The sequence below is a fragment of the Acinonyx jubatus genome, chromosome B2 (assembly GCF_027475565.1).
Source record: "Acinonyx jubatus isolate Ajub_Pintada_27869175 chromosome B2, VMU_Ajub_asm_v1.0, whole genome shotgun sequence".
Lineage (NCBI taxonomy): Eukaryota > Metazoa > Chordata > Mammalia > Carnivora > Felidae > Acinonyx > Acinonyx jubatus.
This window is the reverse complement of record NC_069385.1, coordinates 126,450,538-126,459,339: the sequence shown is the minus strand read 5'-3', so window position 1 is coordinate 126,459,339 and position 8,802 is coordinate 126,450,538. Positions and strand designations below refer to the sequence as shown.

Below are 8,802 nucleotides of genomic sequence, written 5' to 3'. Positions count from 1 at the left end.
CACCCACAGATTGCAGATTTTGTGGTAACAGTGGATTCAAAATAGATTAACAGTGTGCTCGTTCTGATGGGCAGTACATCCTGTGACTTCAGAAAGCTTTTGCCCATGGATAGTCTTGTACACCTGCACCTTGGTGGGTCTGGGATCTGTCACCGGCCCAGCAGTGTTAGGGCTGCAGCATGGAGCAGAGGGTGAATGTAGGTGATGTGGGTAATGTCCTTTCCCCCTTCAGCTGACTGTCCTCGAGCAGAGTCCCCCAGCCCTGGGATGTGCAGCTCTGGATCAGTTTTTCTACTCTGCATCAGTAGAAAATATAGTCATTCAGCAACCGTTGCACCCAACAATGGGGGTAGCTAATGGATGTCACCTCTGATTTATAATTAAAGCAGCTGCTACTTGGAATCCTAAGTCTAGAGTTGAACCTCTCCTCTAGAAGTGTCAAGTTACCAGTAGGGTATCAGCTCCATAGGAGACTTCCCCCCAGATTTTAGTCACAAACACAGTGGACCAAGCAAACTTAACTTTGTTCTACAGGCCTTAACAGCAGGTCCCTTTTGTGTTAATTAAAGCTCATGAATGCCTTTGAACATGCCAAGCCTTAAAAATAGGGCTAATTTTTGTAACTCAAATAATACTAACTATGCATTAGGAATATATGGAAAGACTTGAAAGAATTGTGTCACACACAATCCACAGACGGGTCTTGAACCTGTACTTCAGGTACAGGTAAGGCAGGCAGAGCCTTACACTAGTCAGTCCCCAAATCAGAGGACCCAGGGTTGACTCTAGAGCTTTGACTAAAGGGACATGCCCATGGTTGTGATATCTGAAAGAGTTCAGCGTTCCACGTGCTTGACTGGGTCCCACATCACACTCAGCCTCACGGACCTCTAGTGTGCTCAGCTGTTCTGAAGGAGGAATTCAGGCTGGGGTCTGGAGATCACTTTCCAGTGTCTGCATTTAGCAAATGGGAAATGCCACTATGAGTTAACTTCTCCTGAGGTGAAACCATTGGCCAAACACGGCTATTTTCTAGACCTTCAGAGAGAACACTTGGCTGGTCTGGCTCTCATGCTTTAATATCCAGGAAACTTCGTATGACCAAGTGCATGGCTATGTTGTTCTGATGGCTCTTATTCTCTGGACTGTGAAACTAAAAGGAGATCATGGATTTGACGTAGCTGACTTCACCTTCTACTCTGCCCTGCCACCAACAGCAGTTACCTTTTTAACTCCCTTCATTCATAGCCTCACCCACCATGTCCAGCCCCAAATACAACCAGTAGTGCAATCCGGCATTCAGGAGCAAAGGTAACAGGCTGGGGTGAGTCTACAGAGAAAATAAAGTGTCACAGTTGGCTGGCGGTAGAGCCTACCTGGTCCGACCCCCAAATCTGCAGGTGTGAAAAACAAGATCTTGATCATCCCGGCTCATTGGCAGACCTTTCCCACCCACCCCTTTTGCTGATCTTTTCGTTCATTCAGCACTGCCTGCGAGCCGGCGGTGCAGGTGCCAGGGGGAGACCAGTGAACTAGACACGGCCCCTGACCTCACAGAGCTTGCAGTCCAGGGGGCAAATGGAATGAGAAAGGACCAGTCTGAGGAATGTTACAAAGGGTGACATAGAGGTACTCTAGGAGCTGATGGGGTGTATCTGGAAAACCCTCCCTGAGGTCAGGGGGATCTAAATTTAAGATTAAATGAGGAGTTGGCTGGACAAAGGATGTGGAGAGGAGCTCTCTAGGCGGGAGGAACAGCATATGCAAAGCCCTGAATCAAGGCAGGAAAGTGCTATGCAAGGAACCAAAGGAAGCCCAGGATGGCTGACAGGCAAAGATGAGTCAAAAGGCAGGAACCTCTCTGCTGAAGGCTGTGGGAGCCTTGGCCTGAGGCTCTAAGAAGCTACTGAAGTTTTTCAGCAGGATGATATTTGTATTTGTGTTTTTGGACAGGAAGTAGGATTTATGGGTGGGCATGGAAAGGGATGGGTGGTGCCAAGGTTCTCATGAGTGCAGAGCCCACCATTTGTCCAAGGGGCCATAATTAGGGATGTGTTTGATGATCCCTATCTGGGATGAGCCACTTTTCAGCCACCATTTCTTCAAATTCATCCACATTAAACTTAGTAAAGCCCCACTTCTTGGAAATGTGGATCTTCTGGCAGCCAGGGAACTTGAACCTGGCCTTACATAGGGCCTCAATCATGTGCTTCTTGTTCTGCAACCTGCTATGCATGGACATGATGACTCGGCCAACGATGGCCCTGGCCTTTGTGCCCTGGGCCTTTCCAAAGGTACCCTGCATACCTGTCTGGAGCCTGGATTGGAGATAGCATGAGGTCAGACATCAATGTCCACTGGAAAGGGCTGTCCCCAAGGCCCCTTAGGGCAACCCATACAATCAACAGGCTTCATACACTACCAAGGAGGCTACTGCGTGCGGCCATTGCATACTGGGCCCCTGTGGGGAAAGAGCACAGTCGGCTTAATTGGCTGCAGATGATGTTTGTATTTCTAAAAGGTAACATTGTTGTAAGGGGACTAGACTGGGAGAGATGCAGTGACACCAACTTTTTTGGGGGGTGGGGGAAGGGTTAGATTGAACACTAATCCAGGAAAGAGATGGTAGTGACTTGACCTAGGACGGTGAGAGTTGCAAAGTAGAGTCAACATCACCCTGAAAAGAACTTGCTTCGGCTCGGCTGCTCTCCCAAGGAGGTGGGAGACATGTGGAGCAGAGACGCCCGGCTGAGCCTCCCAGCCAGGTCTCGCTTAGATCAGTCAGCTGCAGCCAACCCTCAGGTATGTGATACATAAATTATTGTTTAAGGCACTGCGTCTTAGGTAGTTATGGAGCAATGACAAACTACTACAGAGAGCTAGCTAGTATAATAGTTTATCACTTTAACAGGGCCACATAACAAATCAGAAGGTAGGTAGACAAACTTGGTAAAAACTGTGCACCTCCCATGTAGAGTCATTTCCACAAGTACCTACAGAGTATAGGTGTCATGTCTCCCAACTACTAGACCCCATCAGTGTGTACATTAAGAACAGAACAAGACCTAAAAAAGAAAATAGAGTCAACAGGACTTGGTAATTGAATGTGAAGTGGAGACAGGGTGTCAGGGGAGTCCAGGAGGGCTCCCAGGTTTGGGGCCTGAGTGACTGAACAGATGTTGGACACCTGCTAAGACAAGACAGGAGTGGGCACTATCTAAAGCTTTCTCCTCCTGCCAGGTTCAAACAACTTCAAGTTCAAACAAAAAGCTAGCAACTACAGATGTATCTTTTACTTCCAAAGGTTGAAAATATTATTTCGGTTTTTTTTTTCAAACAAAACAAAATCCACTGGAAGAAAACAATTTAAAAGACCCTAATGAAGAGATTTTATCCATAGCTGTCTGTAGAATAAATATACTCCTTCCACAAGGAAAGCCTATAGATAAATATTACTACTGGGGACAGGAGGAGTAGGGAGAAATGTTTCTATATTTTGCAAAGGGTGATATAAGATCAAAAGAAAAAAAGGCTAAGGAAGGTTGGTCTACATATTCTAAGAATATGGTACTTAAAAAGGCAACTAGGGGCAACTGGGTGGCTCAGTTGGTTAAGCGTCCGACTTCGGCTCAGGGCATAATCTCACGGTCTGTGAGTTTGAGCCCTGCATCAGGCGCTGTGCTGACAGCTCAGAGCCTGGACCCTGCTTTGGATTCTATGTCTCCTTCTGTCTCTGCCCGTTCCCCACTTGTGCTCTGTCTCTATCAAAAATAAATAAATGTAAAAAAAAACTTTTTAAATAAATAAAAAGTATGCAACTAAAGTGCACAGTAAAATATCAGCAAGTATACAGAAAGAACACAAATACATTTCATAACAGAATGAGCTGCTTTTGTTTGTTAAGTACTTCATACAAACTGTTAGTAGCTTTCTAGATTAAAGGATATCACAGTTACTGAGGCCAGGCTATAAATATAGCAGCAGCTGAAGAAATGATAAGCACTCAAAACACAGGAGAAAGCATTTCCTACACCAAGAATGATGTTCTCTGAGTTGGCCACCCTTCTTCCGGACCTACCCACACTACCAAACAAGAAGTTCTTTGGTAAACATACAGAACCCAGATGACCAATTCTCGACTGAAGACAACCATGTGGACTGAAGAACATTTTCACAATTCAACCCGTTAAACTGTGCCGTTGGCTTCAGTGGCCCAGTGTGTGATTCACATGCCACGAGAAGCGGCCACAGTTTCTAGATCATTGGAACAGACACATCTGGGGAGGTCATGCAGATGAGGGTGGGGAAGCCTGTGCAGATGTTTGTTATGAACCAAAGAAACAGCCCACAGGAACATGTGCTCTGCACATCCCAGGTCAGCAGACGCCTCATCAATAATCTAGTATTTGCTAATTGTCACAAAAGGATCTAGAAAAAAGCTGGAACTTGGTAGAGAAAGCAATGATTTGTGTATGCTGCAGCAGGCTTTTCCTGTGACAGTTTGCCCATCGCCTGGATGGACAGTGGCTCACCTCGCCTCTGAGAACAAATAAGATTGTTGCTTTTCAATCTTTCTGCAGCCCTTCTTTGTACTTCAGAGAACCATTCGTGAAAATTGCTTCTCATGTTGAGATCCCATTTGAGGAGTGAGATAGATACTCTGGCTCTTGCTCAAGGGCAAAATTTTAAGTCCAAAGACCCAGAAGGAGAACTCGCAGAAATGAATCTGACTGTGCTCTTTACCTCGGGGGACCACAGACACCACAATGGTGACAGCAATCTTGCCGTCTTGACATTTGACCACACAATCATTGACACCAATAAAGCTGGAATTGCACTTGTTGGTGTCTTTCTGAACCGATTGGTCTCAGACTCAACACACCTGTGCTGACCATTGTGGCCATGTCGATCATTAAACATTCTGGTTGCTTCTCCCAGAGAAGTTAAGTTTCTGGGGATCAGGAGGCCCAGCAGGAAGACAGCTTCCTACTCCAGTGATAACTGTTCTTAGAATGTTCAATGATACTAAACCCTTTTTTTTTCATCATCCCCAAAGTTACTTTATTTACTTTGTCTGAGAGTATCACTGAAATGGCTGTCAATTAAATATCACTAAAACATTCTGATAGAACTTCCCATCAGTTACCAAGTGACTTCATGTGACTTCATCTGTCTTGAACACAGAGACAGTTTAATAACAATATAATTGGTTTGGTTTTTAAAGGAATATTTAACCTAGGTACATCTATGTGAAATACACAGCACACATAGGATATAGGATCAAGGAATACAACGTTAATGCCACGTGTCTTGTCAAGATTTGCCATGTTTACTCTCCCACTCATGCTTCAAACATGTAACATATTTAGGACTACTAATTTGCCAAATTTTAGCATGTATTTTCACTTTAAAAGCACATCTTGAGGTGCCTGGGTGGTTCGATGGGTTGAGCATCCAACTCTTGGTTTCAGCTCAGGTCATAATCCCAGAATCATGGGATTGAGTCCTACATTGGGTTCTGCACTGAGCATGGAGCCTGCTTAAGATTCTCTCTCTCTCACTGCTCCTCTCCTTTGCTTGCATTCTGTCTCTCTAATCTAAAAATACTTTAAAATTTAAAAAAAAGTTGTTAATGTTTATTTTTGAGAGAGAGAGAGAGAGAGAGCATGAGCAGGAGAGGGGCAGACACACACTCACACACACACACACACACACACAATCCAAAGTAGGGTCCAAGCTCTGAGGTGTCAACACACAGCCTGACTCAAGGCTTGAACTCACCAACTGCAAGATCATTACCTGAACTGAAGTTGGATGCTGAACCAACTGAGCCACCCAGATGACCCTTTTAAAAATGTTTTTCAATTAAAAAAAATTTTTTTTAATAAAAGCACATCTTTGTGGAACTCTGTAAATAGAAGCTTGTTCAAAGGGGGGAAATGATATATCAGTAACTCAGACTGTAAAAAAATAAAACAATTCTTTAAAAAAAAAAATTGGAAGACAGGGGCACCTGGATGGCTCAGTCAGTTAAGCATCTGACTTCAGCTCAGGTCATGATCTCATGGTTCGTCAGTTCGAGCCCCTCATCAGGCTCTCTGTTGTCAGCACAGAGCCTGCTTCAGATTCTCTGTCCCCCTCTCTCTCTCTCTGCCTCTCCCCAGTATGCACTTTCTCTCTTTCACAAAAATAAACATAAAAAAAAAAAAAAAACATTGGAAGACAGGAATACTGAGCAATAGGAGGAATGAGGATGGTGGAAACAAACCAGCCACGGTGGCCAGACAGTCTGAGCGCCAAGGATGCCACCCGTACAAAGGGCTGTGCCTCCAACTGGGCCGCTAACTGACTTTGCAATGTTGCCTAAGTCCCCTCAACTTGGGCCTTGGCTCCTTCTGGCAATGTGGGATAGTCAAATCCCAGGACCCCTAACAACATTTTTAGCTGTAAAAGCTTGCAATTCCAGTTAAATTTAAAGGAAGGAAATAAACCATCCTAGAAACCCTCTGAATGTTCACTTTTGAAATAATTAACAGGATATCTTCAGGACTAGTCCTCCAAGGTGGATGGAGGTTTGGTGCTATTTGGGTGGGCCATAGTTTTTAGCCCAGCCTGTGGCCCATGAGAATGTGAATTTGGGGTTAAACTGGGCAGTGAAGCCAGTTGGGCTCTCTGCAAAGGCGCAGAGAAGTCCTGGAGGCAGTCCTGGCCCCTCAGAATCCAACCTGGCCTCCAGTCCAGTGTCTGACCAAACAAGTGGGTTTCCAGTTTTTTTCTGAAATGAAAACTTTCTTGAGGATGCCCGGCTGGCTCAGAGCCTACTTTAATACATACATACATACATACATACATACATACCTTTTCTCCCTGGCTTCTGGCTTTTGAGATTGCTAAAGGAAAATTGGACACAGCTGAAAAAGAAAGAGGCCATCCTTCTCTTGCTTACCCAGCAATAACTTTTGCTTTGCATGTTTTCCCAACAGGCATGTGGTTAAAAACCAAAGCTCTGAATGTACTCAAGCAAGAATGAGTGCTTTGGGGTAGAGGCAGGTTGTGGGCCAACATGAGCCAGGGGTTCCTGCCCCTGAAAATTGTTTGAGGACCCCCGCTAAACACATGTAGAACAACTAGAAAATGACGGAATGCTGAGACTGGCTATGAGAGCAAGAGAACAGCATGGACCAGAGGGAACTCCAGGGTCCCAGGGCTTGAATAAGCCTCAGAGTGGGAGTGCAGTGTCAGGACAGGGAAGAGGTGGGGCATTCTCACGGGAGCACTGCACAAGGCAGCCTCACTGAGTCCACACTGGATAAGGGAGCAAATCCTGGTTCCTTACGGGCTTAGGAATGATAAAGGCAGGCCCACAAGGTCACCCCAACCTGTAGACCAACCAGAAAGCTCCTCATTCTTCCCTCTTCCAGCTCTGCCTCTTCCTGGCAGTGAGATCCCAGGTAAGTAGCTTCTCTAAACTTGATTCCCTGTCTATGAAATGGGTCTAACTGCCTACCTACCTTACAGGGTAGCGTTACCGTAAGGATTGTAAATGTATCCTGCACATAAAATTCTTCTACCGTATTTGATCTAGAATAAGCAAGCAATAACTGTAAGGTGCTTTATCATTCATTTAGAAACTGTATCAGACACATTAGGAGATGCAGAAATGAACCAGAAGTGGATTCTTCCCTTTACTATCCTTAACAACAGCAAATTTAGCACTGTACTCAAGACAGGTAAATAGCTTTACAAAGTCTAAGATGATAAGTTACCTGAGAGGATCCAGGTAAAGTAGGGCTACAAGCGAGGAGGGAGGTAAGATACAAAAAGAGGGAGAGATTATTTCTGCCTGAACTGTAAATTCTAGGCTAAGGAGTCTGAGTTTCATTTGTTGGGAAAGGAGGCCCTTAAGCAGGAGAATGGTGGTAAACAGCAGATTAACCTCATAGTGACAGTGACACAGAGGATGCCCCTGAGGGGAGACAGCCAGGAAATTGTTGCAGTAACTTAGATGCAAGCATTTCTAAAGCCGGGCTGGGGTTGGCAGTGGTGTGGATTGGATGTAGAGGCAAGAACGAATCCAGAAGTTATTTGCAAATGACAGATTTGGTGAGAGACTGGATGTGTAAAATAAAGAACGGGAGTGATGCAGAGATAACTTGAATGCTTGCCCTGAAAAACTGGTAAGGCAGGGTTGCCTCTCACTGAAATAAAATACAGGGCAACGATACGTCTCCCTGAAGGCAAACACACGTCCATATACATACACCTCACTGCACTGCTGTATGTCCACAGTTCACATTGCTGGGTGTTTTATTTGCAGTAGAGACACTTCAGGCTATCTTCCGGTCTCCTGAGACCCCAACAGGAGTCAGGAGCTCTTGACAACCATTTTGCATCATAATCTTACACCACTAGGAGTGAGAGTTCTATTTCTTTCTGGGCTATTTGCTGGAGCTCACGAGGAACAGGCTTGGGAGGTACACCTTCCATCTGTCATGCAGACAGAAGATGGGATATCTAGTCTGCAGGAAAGATGAATGGAACGGGAAGGAGCAGAGCTGAAGCAGAGAGAGTCCCTCCTGAGTCTGGTAGCTCCAGACCCCGCAGAGGCCTGGCTGACTTTGGATTCCACATGGTAGCCCCGTATCCATCAAACCGACTCCCCTGTTTGCTCCAGCTGGCTTGAGTTAGTTTCTGTAACCTGCAGTTTGGAACCTTGACTAACACTGTGTTCTACTGACATATGGGGCCATGTTGAGGGCTACACGAAGTTTACATTTTTCAATAGATAACGTCCCCAATGAA

General features: G+C 45.3%; 1 non-coding gene across 1 annotated transcript; it reads right to left on the bottom strand.

Moving 5' to 3' along the window:
- Nucleotides 1-2,365: 2,365 nt before the first annotated feature.
- Nucleotides 2,366-2,499, bottom strand: LOC113593987 (small nucleolar RNA SNORA70). The gene has a single exon (XR_003414363.1). It is a non-coding gene; the product is annotated as a small nucleolar RNA SNORA70 (small nucleolar RNA).
- Nucleotides 2,500-8,802: the final 6,303 nt, after the last annotated feature.